This window comes from Equus asinus, chromosome X, assembly GCF_041296235.1.
Source record: "Equus asinus isolate D_3611 breed Donkey chromosome X, EquAss-T2T_v2, whole genome shotgun sequence".
Taxonomy (NCBI): Eukaryota; Metazoa; Chordata; class Mammalia; order Perissodactyla; family Equidae; genus Equus; species Equus asinus.
In genome coordinates, this window is record NC_091820.1 from 30,099,985 (window position 1) to 30,113,205 (window position 13,221).

At 38.6% G+C, this 13,221-nt stretch overlaps 1 pseudogene; it reads right to left on the bottom strand.

Annotated features, from left to right (window-relative positions):
- Window positions 1-4,175: 4,175 nt before the first annotated feature.
- On the bottom strand, window positions 4,176-5,929 carry LOC106838786 (actin-related protein 2/3 complex subunit 5 pseudogene; annotated as a pseudogene).
- Between the last annotated feature and the right edge of the window lie 7,292 nt (window positions 5,930-13,221).

Genomic DNA, 13,221 nt, shown 5'->3' on the forward strand with positions numbered 1-13,221 from the left:
CCAGCTTGATCATACAACATGTTACATTTATTTTTCCTTTGTTTTGTGTTTTCTTTTTTGCCTCAGTTCCTCCTCTGTCACCTCACTTGCTTCCCTGGGATTTCACACTCCTCCCACTCCATCCTCAATGAAACATTAGAATTTAAGCTTTGTTATAAGCTCTGTTTTCTAAGGAACTTGGACTAAGATATGATAAGTTTAATGATTCTGTGCGTGCATGCAGTGGGTCATATAGGAATCCTGCGAAGATGAGCGAGACTTCTTGTCATGAACAGGAATAGGATTTCAATTATAAGGAAATCACAAAGATAAATGAGGTGATGTGAATTACATGAAACAGAAGAAGAAAACAGAAACATGAACATCACAAAAGAGGGAAATTACTCACCAGATTTAAGCATTAAGCTTCCCTTGAGGTTTTTCTTAGGGACAAGGAAGGGTAATAAATTTGGAATGAAATGAAGAGTCTTATTGACAGTAGGAGAACAAATACAAACTCCTAGAAGAGAGCAGACTATCAAGAATGTCTTCCTTCTTGCCTTTGTAGATTTTTAAAGAGAATTCCATGCAGATATTTATATTAAGATAAACATTGTTATATTTGAGATAAAACAAATACATGGGTGTGGCCTTGGCTATTTACTTCTAAAGTGAACAAGAAGCAAAAAGTATAAAGGAAGTTAAAGAATATTAAAAGTATCATGCAACGGTTTTGTGGTCCTGGCTCCTTTAGGGGTTTTCTTTACAAAGTCCATGTGGATCCTCGTTTAGGGAAAACAATAGATAAACTAATTTCCAAAGTTTTCTTTAGGGCCAAGTCAAGTTGAAAAGTTCTCTAGGGCCAGAGTGCAAATATAAATGTCTGTATCTTCTATATCAGTGAGTCTTCAACTTTAGTATGTGTCCAAATCATGGGTTTATTAAAACATAGATTGTTGGGTCCCAAATGCGGAGTTTCTAATTCAGGAGTTCTGACATGGTACTGAGAATGTGAACTTCTAAAAAGTTTCTAGGAGATACTGACGTTGCTGAACTGGAGACCAAATGTCATAGGAATGATATTATATCTGAGTCTAAGACATCATTTTAAGATCTATGATTTCAAGAAAAAAAGTAAGGAATTCTCTTCTGAAATTCACAGGACACACTGTCAGAAGAACAAATGTGAAATTTAGAATCAAGACTGTCCTAGAGAAATTTACACTGGAATGCTAAAAATCATTTCCCACTTAGTTTCTATGAACATTTGAAAATTAATTTTTTTAAATGGGTGTTTCATAAATAGCTAGCAGTTGCATTATAATTCTGTACATAAAAGATCCTTCTTATAGCAATTTTTTCTGCTACATAGGCATGAAGCAAATCTTCCTGGGGAACTGTGTGGGTGGATTAGCTGAGGTATCTTTTTTTTAAAAAAAAAAAAAGAAGCATTTTTGAGTGTAACTGATAAACAAAACTGCACATATTTAATGTATACAATTTGATGAGTTTGGAGATATGCATACCCCTGTGAAATCATCACCACAATCAAAGCAATAGACATGTCTATTTTTTGACTTCCTTCTGTTCCGTGGAGGGGAAAAAAATGCTGAAACATGTATACACCTCTTTTTTCTCTTGAGCCAAATCTGATGCCCTCAAGCATTTCTCTGAATATCTGTTGTAAGAAATCAAAGAGGCATTGAAAAATTGCTGTTTGGAATTGTCAAATCAAAGCAATAGCAGCTGTATCATAGGGTAGAATTTGCCTTAAAATACAGGCTATAGGTTATGAGACAAATAGTTCCTTTTCTCTGTGATTCAAGGGAGTTAGGTGCAAATGGACTAGACCAATGTCATACCTCTTGGCTGCTCATTAGAGCTTTTAAAAACTCCCAAATCTTGGCCTCATTCCAGATCAATTAAATCAGTCTGAGGATGAGACTCAGGCATCAGTGTTTTTAAAGATCCCTAGGTGACTCATATGAGCAGACAGACTGAGAATCAGTTGTCTAGAAGGAAAACAGGCCATTCTTCTCACAGAAAGAGTTATACAGTCGGTTTCTAGCAGCGCCAGAGTACCTTTTTGCATGAAGTAAGAGAACTTTTGACTCTTTGAAAAGAAAATTTGCGTGTTCTTAAATTAAAACAGCTTCACTAAATTTATTGGGACACTTGAAAAATGCTAAGAATATATTTTCATTTTCATGATGGCCCATAGGGAGTGGAAAGGTAGGTTTGAGAGATTGGGATTGGGAAATGGTGAGGCTCCGTATTTAGGCTTGTAGGCATTCCTAGGGATTGAGGGATAAAAGAAGTAATGGGAGAAATTCACGAGAAAGAAGACATCAGTCGAAGTTTGGAGGAACAGATAGACACTTGAACGGGCTGTCTAAGAGGAGTGAATGATAGCGCAGCAAATGGCCATGATATTTGGGCATTGTTAATGTGCACAGGAATCCTGTTGAAATTGAGTCATCAGCATCCACTGCCAAACCCCTAATTTCAAGGTGCCTTGCATTGCCTGGGCCCTGGGACTGTACAAGCATCTGAGGAGGACTCCTTTTCACAGCAGTCATCACTTCACCTAAAGACCTCCAAGCAAAAGTGATGCATGTTCATGCCCCTAGCCTTCTTGTGGTCCACATCCAAATTCCTTGTTATGGATACTCCCATTGAAACCTCTCAGAAATCGATTTCCTAGAAAGAGAAAATGGGTCTCTTACTAAACCAAGAGGTTATAATGATGTAAGAGAGAGCCCAGCACCTATACGTCAAGCCACCTATGATGTATAAAGAGGGCATGAGAATCCCTTGAAGCCGGGCAAAATCAAAGCAGGATCATTCTCATTTTTCCTTGATAACCCCTCTGCCTTCCAAAGAAGAAAGATCTGAAGTGAATTGTTAGCTAGGTGGTATATGGGAGAGTTCCTGAACAGAAGGATACAAATTCAAGGATCTTAATTTAAGCCAAAAGTTAGACTAAAAAATAAAAATAAAACCCCAAAATTGAGTGGGGGAAGGGAAGACCAGTGCTGGGAAATCCAGGATAAGCACATTGGCTGGGGCCAGTGTGACTGGTGAGGCTGCACAGAGGGAACTGTGGGACCCTAGGCTTGGTGATGTGTCTGGCTTCCTAAGAGCAATATTGTGTGAGGAAAAAGATGTTTATGGGTATAAACGACATGATTTTCTGGTGTCCTACCATTGTAGGCAGTGTTGTGCTCTCTCCTCTAGTTCTTCATAGTGAAACCCGATTTGATAAAGGACTTCCTCAGTCATTAATACTTGGTGGGTGTTTAATCTCAAAACATTGGCTCTCTAAAGATTACATGCATTTCCATGCCTATCCTAAAATTGCAGAAGGAAAGCTTCAACTGTTTTAAAGCAATTTTAATTGCCAATATGCATTATAAATGATTTTTGAGAGGAAAGAGAAATGTTCCCCAATGTTCCTTAAATTACATCACTTAGGAAGTTGTGTGTGCTGATTTTTAAAAAAACAATGTTATATATAAAGAATCCTGATTATACGTAGAAAATATAACAGAAAGAGCAAATAGCAAAGAGTGAAACCATAAGAATAGCATGAGGTCAATTAAAATCTGTAATAAATGGAGGCTTGAGAAAGAAATGTGGAGGACAAGAATAAATCACCTCTGAATTATATTTGCAGTAAATAGAATAAGAAAAGAGATGGGCTGATGTTATGATAATAGATCACAGAGAGGAAACACCTCATCTCATGTTACTTACGGGTTTTTTTCCATCAAGTAGAATGACTCTTAAAAGAAAATTGAAGAACAAACGTAAGAGTTAAAGAGAAATTCCAGGCCCCAAGTTGGTGAAGTGTTTCAAGGAAAACAGTCCCCAGTTAAGGAGGAATATGTTTTTAGAGTACTTGATGGTTCTTTCTAGATATAGTTTCTTTGATGTGAAGTGAAATCTGGGTGGACAGCCTGCCCTTTCCTCTCCCCATGTTCTACTGCCAAATTGTCAGATTAAAAATGTACCTTGAAAGACTTGAAAGGGTGAGAATTTTTTCAAAAATAAAATTTATTTACAAAAAGTTTTACTTTATAGAGTAACAATATATAGTGAGGTTACCAAAAACTTTTTTATTCAACACTGACATTTTATTTTCTGAACTTTATCATTTTTACAAAACAAAATGCAGTATCAAAAACAGCAGAGTTTACAGAATTTCTGCACCAGTTTTCACACAAGTCAGTGATTATGAAACTGGTGTCCACTGTAAATACTAAACACAGGCTGATTTTTCTCTTGGTCATATGCGTTCAGGCGGTTTCTTTTGGAGCTACTGAGTAATAACTTTTTATAAGCACTGGTCATTTGTTGGGAACTGATTTGGTTAGTCCAACAAAGTAAACACTTTTTCCTGTGTGGCATTTTCTTTTTTAAAAAAACACTGAGCTAAAATACAGAATGTGTATGTGTTTGGATCGGAAGCAAATCTTCTGAGACCCCAATTACCCTGAAGAACACTGAAGACATTTATAGGGCGTGTTAAATACTAGTTCTATACCTCATAATGTCTAAGGCAGCTACTGTATTTCTACAGAAAACAGCATTTCATTCAGAAGCTGCCCAGAGTTTGAACTACATCATAGTTTCCACATCCTTTCTGATTTGGAGCAGTTTCTCCAAATAGGGCCATATGATTGGAACAAAAGTCGTATGCTCACGCCAAACAGGCTCTGGTATGTTACAGATACATTTGTGTAGAGCAAGACTCCTTTCCTTGCTCTGGACCCTGGGTGACCACGAAGAAATCAAGAGGCCATGATTATGGGATGCTGAGAGGAAGAGGCATACTTAAAGTCACATGATCTGAAGGCAAGCAGAGACAAAGCCGGAACTTGGTAGTGGTGTTCACCCACCACTTGTTCCAGAAACACATTTTACTTAAATAAGGGAAGTATGGTCCAGTTTTGCAATGTTAATAGCTGCCAGTCTCTCAAACATATTTTCTTTTATAAAGATCATTTCCTGGCTAGCAATGAATCAGGAAACTGGCCTGAAATCCTGATCAAATTTTTCACTGTTAGTCAAAAACAAAACCAAAAAACAAAAACACCAGTCAACAGGGGTTAAAAATTGCACAATTAAACTTGAATGTAAATCATATTATATACAGACTGGTATACACGTCACTGAAATAGTTACGAGAGCAGGAAACACTCCTGTTAAAACATCTCCTCTATATTATCCCAGTTTTCATTAAAGGAAAACTGATATGTAATTTTCTTCTTTACAAATATGAAAAGGGAAGCAAGAAGGCAAAGCTGAGCGAAACAGATGCTACCCAAAGGGGAGCAGTGGCATTTGGTTATTTTGGTCTTTGTACCAGCAACTCCGACACCCGCAGGAGACATCCAGTTCCTGCCAGACTACGCGGTTTTCCTCGCAGTCAAGACTCGAACAACGGACCCTACTCCTCCGGCAGCAAGTGCCTTTTCATGCCACTGCAATAACACAGCACTGCTATTGTCAGAGGGGCTCTCAAAGCCTTTATAAATATACTTCATGAGGTGATCCACACCATTCTTGTCCAGGGATTGAACTGCCTTTTCAATATCATTAGCTTTAAAAGAGATGAGTACCTTCAAGACAGTGCTGCCTGCTCGATCCTTCACCGCCTGACTCTTGGTGTTGATGGGGGGTTTTTCAGAGCTGCCTGTAGGGCAGCCATCGTGTTTCCTTGCCGCAGGCAGGAGTCCACCTCGCCCTCGTCGGCCCGGCCTGCCTGTCGCCCCCGTCTTCCTCGTCCACGAACTTGTTCTCGTCGTACTCATCCACATCCACCTTCCGGAACCGGGCTGACGACACCGTGTTCTTCGACATCCCCGATCCGGCCTTGGGGCAAAGGCCTCCTCTCGATGCTGCCTCTGCCTCAGCAAGCCCACCGTGATAGACACCCACAGCCCGGCGCCTTTCTCAAAAAACTTTTAACGTTCTCTGAAGAATCAGAAAGATATAGACATTTGCCAAAAGGTTGGAATGTATACATACATTTCCAGTTTTCAGTTTGGGAAAGAGAATCAATTATATGATCTACAGTCCTGTTAGAGTAATATGATTAGATTATAATATGATTAGCCATTATTGTTGATGAATAATAGGATTTTTAAATACTGTACTTTTAAAACTGAGCCCTAATCACAAGGATCTTGCATAGGTTCACTAAGAATAAATTATGAAAAGTCAAATTTATTTTTTTGAAAGACCAACCAGACTAATAAATGCAAAATATATAATATATCTGGATTTCAACAAAATATTAGAATGTCATATTATCTTCCTAGGGAAAAAAGAATGGGAAAACTATAGCTAAATTATATATTTAGGTGATTTTGTAACTGGCTGGTTTATCATGGCTAAAATGCTACTTAAAAATGATTTGGCATGGCTGCAGTAGAAATCCGCAGTGGGAGCATTCTGTCTTTGGCACTACCCTCCTCATTTATGTCAGTACTTTGGATAAAATCTTAAAGGTTTCTTACTTCCAAGTACACACAACAATAATTGGTATGAAATAGACTATGTTCAATGGCAGAAACGAAATATAAAAAAAAAACCCTTGGCGGGGCACAGCGGTTAAGTTCTCACATTCTGCTTCGGCAGACCAGGGTTTGCCAGTTTGGATCCCGGGTGTGGACATGGCACAGCTTGACAAGCCATGCTGTGGTAGGCATCCCACATATAAAGTAGAGGAAGATGGGCACAGATGTTAGCTCAGGGCCAGCCTTCCTCAGCAAAAAGAGGAGGATTGGCAGCAGTTAGCTCAGGGCTAATCTTCCTCAAAAAAAAAAAAAAAAAAAACCCTTGGCAATTGGAAATATGAAATAGATCTACATATACTCATATTTATTTGTTTTTTAATGCTATAGAGAAATAGTCTACACTTGAGATAAGAACTGATTAAGGATAGAATGAATTGCCCTGAGAAGTACTGAGTTCTCTGGCATTTGTTGGAGACTAGTTTGACTAAACCCAGACAGTGGTTACAAAGAAAAGCCAAGGACTAATAGCATGGCTTCAGTGGCAGGCTTTAAAGACTCTTCCAACTCTGAGAATGTTAGGTATTTCGGAAGTGCCCACCACAAGTAGGTCATTATTTCCCGCCTTGTAGTGGATTCAAACTAGCGTAGAGCCTTGGCTTTTCAGTGTTTCTCGATTGTGCTGTTCCATCAGCGTACCCTGTCAGCTCTACCCTCAGAAGATATCCAGAATCTGACTACTGCTCAGCATCTCCACCATCACGGGCCTGGTCTAAGCTCGCCTCTGGTCTGAATGTCTGAATTCCTGAATTCCTGCCCCTGAACAGAGCTCCCCCTTTTTCCCCGCCCCCTGCAGTCTGATCTCAACACGGCAGCTTCCTTGCTTCTCCTCAAACCTGCCGGGCAAGCTCCCGACTCAGGATCTTTGGTTTTGCCGTTTGCTTTACCTGAGATGCTCTTCTGCCAGATACCTGCCCGGCTCCTCGATGGCTTCCTCATGTCTCTACTCAAAGGTCCCATGCGGTGAGGCCTTCCCTGGCCCCTCGAACTAAAGTCAGCTCTCCATACCGACACTTCACAGCTCCCTCTTTCATGTTTTTCTCTTTAGCACTTGTCACTACCTAATATACTATATATTATTTTTAAATCTTTGTGTGTATCCCCACCAGCAGGTGAGTGTTGTAATTTTTATCTGTTTTGTTTTCTGCTGTGTTCCCAGTGTTTAGAACAGTGCCCGGCACAGAGCTGGCAATCAATACACGTTTGTAGAAGGAAGAGAAGAAATGATAAAAGTCCATAGTGGAACCGTGTTTATTAAGCACTCGTTTAGGGCCTGGTACAGGGCTAAGCACTTTGCATGCTAATATGTCCCTGAGTCCTAGCGACAACTGAGCCATAGGTAACAAGTGAGGAAACAAGGTTCAGAGAAGTCAGGTAAGCTGTCCAAGGTCCCACAGCTGGTCAGTGCTGGGCCAAGATAACATTCAAGGGGCCACAGCTCCACCATTGTCCATCTCACTAAATCAAAAGCGTGCCCCACTTTCCTCTTCTCATCGTCCTGTAGCTTAGTCAGAGGGGTGAGGCACGTCTCCCAGGGAGAACAGGCCTGTTGACTGTGATTCTGTTACAGAGGGAAGGGATTAAAGGCATTTGGTAGATTTTACTTGGTGCCGCATCTCAGGGAGGTCAGAGCCTCCAGTTGCCATGGTAACAGAGAGCAGCTGCTCCTAAACTCTTTTCCTGTGTAGTAACGATCCTTTCTCTTAGGTTTTAGCTGGGAACAAATCTGGTAACTTGTTATGATATGGCTGTCGTCAGTGTTGCTGATTCTATTTAGACCTACGTCTAACTTTTTATTCCTCTTCCATTTTGAAAATTAGTTAACCACATTACAGAAATTTGGAAAAGATAAAAAAAGAAAATTCATAATCACCCAACCCAACAAAACCTCGTTGTCATTCATTCTTTTTTTTATTATTGAGATATAATTCATATACCATAAAAGTCATCATTTTAAAGTATGCAATTGAGCAATTTTTAGATATTCAAAATATGTCTACAAGGTTGTGCAATCATCACCAATATCTAACTCCAGAACATTTTCACCAGCCCGATGAGAAACTCTTTAGTCATTAGCAGTAACTCCCCTTTCCTCACTTCTCACAGACCCTGACCACCATGGATCTACTTTCTGTGTCTATAGATTTATCTATTCTGGACGTTTCATATGAATGGAATCATACAATATGTGGTATTTTGTGACTGACTTCCTTCACTTAGCACAGTGTTTCGAAAGTTCGTTCATATTTTAGCATGTATCAATACTTCATTCCTTTTAATTGTCAAATAATATTCCATTATATGGATATACAACATTATCTATCCATCAGTTGATGGAAGTTTGGGTTCTGTCATTCATTCTGATGTTTATTTTTCAGAGAGCAATTCTGACTCCACCAGCTGTTAGCACTTTGTCACTGGGGAAATGTCTTAATGTTTGTGAGACAAAATAAATCTCTTCAACACTCAGTGATGCTAATAATCCTTATTTCATAAGGTTTTCCTTTTAACTTTCTCTGTTTTCTTATTTTTATGGATTTTTTCTGTTTTTTTAAAGATTGGCACCTGAGCTAACAACTGTTGCCAATCTTTTTTTTTTTTTGCTTTTTCTCAGCAAATCACCCCAGTACATAGTTGTATGTTTTAGTTGTGGGTCCTTCTAGTTGTGGCATGTGGGACGCTACCTCAGCATGGCCTGATGAGTGGTGCCATGTCTGTGCCCAGGATCCGAACGGGGGAAACCCTGGGCCGCCAAAGCAAAGTGCGCAAACTTAACCACTCAGCCATGGGGCGTGCCCCTTGACAATTAAATGAAATAAAATATGCAAGTAGTTTGGTGCATAGGGACTTCCTAGGAATATTTGTGTCTACCTATAGCTAGCCTTCTTTTTCATTATGTTGTTCCCTGCTCTGCTGCCCTACAGATATTACAATTCTAGTGAGCACTTTTAGAGATCCAGTAAAAATTTTTAATTTTCAGAAAATAATGTGTAACCGATAGGAAGACAGCACAGATATATGAAAGCTGAAACTCTTCCCCATGACCTTGGCTTACCCAAATGTCAATCTTTCATAGAACCTCTGCCTTTCTGCAGTGTTGGTGCTGAGGACACAGGGTGTCTCTGTGTCTCAGAGACAAAACACCACCTGAAGCCCATGGGCCAGTCTCGCCTACCCACACCAGACTCAGAATCATGATTCACAGAACTTATTTATGTACACAAGTATCTTATGTCCTCTACGCTGTTCAGTCTCCTCAAAAGCTCTGAAAGCTAGCATTTCAGCTCTGTCCCTTATTAGCTGTGTGAACTTCAATGTCTTTGTTTCCTCATCTGTAGAATACAGATGATAATAGATGTAAGTTCATAATTGGTGTTAGGAGTAAATGAGATAATACATGAAAGTGCTCCACAACGCAGATGACAAACTGACTGTTCAAGGAGGAAAACCTTAATTGCCTTCTCTCACTATTGACCCTTTTTCCCCTTCACTTATAGACTATTTGGCCCATTTCATTCTTCTTTGTTTTTCTTTATAGAAAGGAAATCCCTGCTGAGCCCTTGGAGCATTCTCCAATTTTCAGCCTCTGTAGTCATTTCCTGTATTACAACCCCCCGACCCCCACCCCACACACACCCTATTTGGCATCATATTTGATACTACAGTCGTGTGTCACTTAATGGCAGGGATATGTCATGAGAAATACGTCATTAGGTGGTTTCATCATTATGTGAACATCATAGAGTGCACTTACACAAACCTACATGGTGTAGCCTACTACACACCTAGGCTACATGGTACTAATCCAATGGGATCACTGCCGTATATGTGGGCTGTCTTTGACTGAAACGTCGTTATGCAGCACATGACTGTATTTGATATTTTCCTATATTACAAGTCTGATTTTTGCAGTAAGAAAATTTATTCCTACTCATTCTTATTTAACCAACCACCTATTGTTGAATATTTAGTTTATGATTGTTTTACTTTAATAAATGTTATGATGAACAACCTTGTAGCTAAAGTTTGTACACATACATTATTATCTACTGAGACTAAATTGCCAGATTGTAAATTTCTTAATCAAAGACCACGTGTATTTTTAAGTTTTTGATAACACGTTGTTAATTGCCTTTTAGAGAGTTTGTACCAATGATCGGCAAATAAGACATTTCATTATCTATCTCATTCATCACCCACCAAAAAAGAGCAATAAAATATTTGCTATTTTTATAGGCAAACGTAATCTAATTGTTATATTATTCTGCCATGCTTTATAACTAAGGTTGAACATATCTTCATATGCTGATTGGGCATTTGCATGAATTCTGTCAGGAATTGCTTGTATATTTTTAAATTCAGTTTTCAACTGGGATATTTTCTCTCTCCCTTTTTTCCTAATGGATGTTAAAGGTATTGAATACTGACCTCTTTCTAGGACATCATGCTGGCTTCTCTAGAAGCATCAGAGAATCAATCTGCTGGGGATTTATTGGCTGCCTTCTTCTAGGGATTGTCAATAAGCTGTTCACAGGACAGGGTAGAGTATGTGTGAAACACTTACTGGTCAACAATTCCAGCTCTAGAAAGAAAATGCTCATTAGCAGCACAAACAGGATCGCATCTAATTTCAAGCAAAATTTTGATGTGAGTGAATTTTGCCTTCACTTTCTTATACTAAAAGTACTTACTAAACACCTTGCAGGTTGCCATGCACTGTTCTTGGCACTGTTTATCTTTGAGGAGAAGGTCAGCCAAGGTCCCTTCATTTTTGAAGCTTACTTCTAATAAATGCTGACAGATCTCAGCGCTCATGTACTTCCTGTTCTGTATCCTGCCCCAGTTTATGGACATCCCTCTGCTTTAGGTCCCATTCTCATAGGATTTTTGTTTATGATCTTGAACTCAATACTTAATCCAAACTAACATGCTTAAGAGTGTTGCTATTTCAAAAACCTTTCATTCAGCAAACATTTATTGGGCCTCTGCTGTATGCCAGTGTCTATATTATCCCATCTATGCACCATATATTCATTCTCACAGGGCTGTCCAGAAAATAGTATTTTAACTCAAAAGATATCAGTTGAACAATGAAGACAGGCTGGTAAAAGAGATATTCAGATCAGGCAGGGAGGGGGGCCAAGGAGGGTAAACTTTTCAAAATTATTTTTTAAGCCTCAATATTTGTCGTTACTCTATTTCACAATGGATTTGACAGCGCCTGATGCCATATGTCTTTTTGAGCTGGAAGGCATGACGGCTATGATCAATGACAGTCAGAAGAAGAAAATGAAATGATCATTTCTAAAGTCAAAGAGGGTCATGCCATTCCAAAGCAAACAAAAGATCCAAAACATTCAAACGGCATTTGTTTAAACTGTAATGTTTGCCTAGTGTACAAAAAAGACTGTTGTTGCCAGCAGGCTTATTAATCCTGTCTGCTTGAGATATTAACTTGAGGAATCATACTGTTACCAATCAAGTATCCATCTTGAAAATGTCTCCCCTACATTGAAATGGTCGCGTATAACACTGCAGGCTAAACTAATTCTATTGCCATATGGGGTTCTAAAATCCACCACACATTAAAGATTCTGTCCAAGCTTCCATCCTCATAGAAGAGTTGATGAACCAGGAGCTTTTCTAATAATAGGGAACACCACGTAAATGGAGTGTTCACTCCATAAGTTCCATTGTTAATAAGATAAAATCACTCTGGATAGATAAAAGTAATTGTGCTCTCTTATAATTGGTGCTCAAGGCCTACCTACTTCTTTTTTGTGGTGAAAATGTAATAAATTAGTGTTGCTTTCAACTTGTGTGGGATGCTCTCCTGAGACTAAAAAAGTTATTCGACATTCAGAGTTTTTCTTCGCCATTTAACCTCTATTAAATTTCTGTCTAACTAGTTCCATAACAGCATTAAACCAGGAATATTTGTATGCAAATATCAGACTCAATTTCCCTTAACACTAACTGACTGGCCTCACATACGTACCCATCCTCACTGTAGTGGACTGTATCATAGACATTTTTAAAAAGGACCTTGGAACCTCTTCCCAGAGGTGAAAGACAAAGGTTAAGGTTATTAATTACTGATTCAGTTTCTTAAATTGATATAGGGCTATTCAGATTGTTGATTTCTTCTTGTGTGAGTTTTTGAAGACTGTATCTTTCAATGAATTAGTGCATTTCATTTAGGTTATCAAATTAATGGGCAGAGAGTTGTTCATAGTATTTCTTTATTATCTTTTTAAGATCCATGGGATCTGTAGTAACATCCCGTGTTTCATCTCTGATATTACTAAGTTGTGTCCTCTCCCTTTTTTTGTTAGTTACTGGCTAGAAACTTACCAATTTTATTGATCTTCAATGATCAGATTTTAGTTTTATTGATATTCTCTGTTGACTTCATCTTTTCAATTTTATTGATTTCTTCTCTAGGTTTTATTATTTCTTTTCTTCTGCTTACTTTGAATTTAATTTGCTATTCTTTCCCTAGTGTCCTAAGAAGGAAACTTAGATTATTGATTTAATATCTTTCTTCTTTTCTAATATATAAATTCAAGGCTAGAAGTTTTCCCTCTAAGCACTACTTTCTCAGCATCCCATACATTTTGATATGTTGTATTTTCTTTTTCATTTAGTTCAAAGTGTTTCT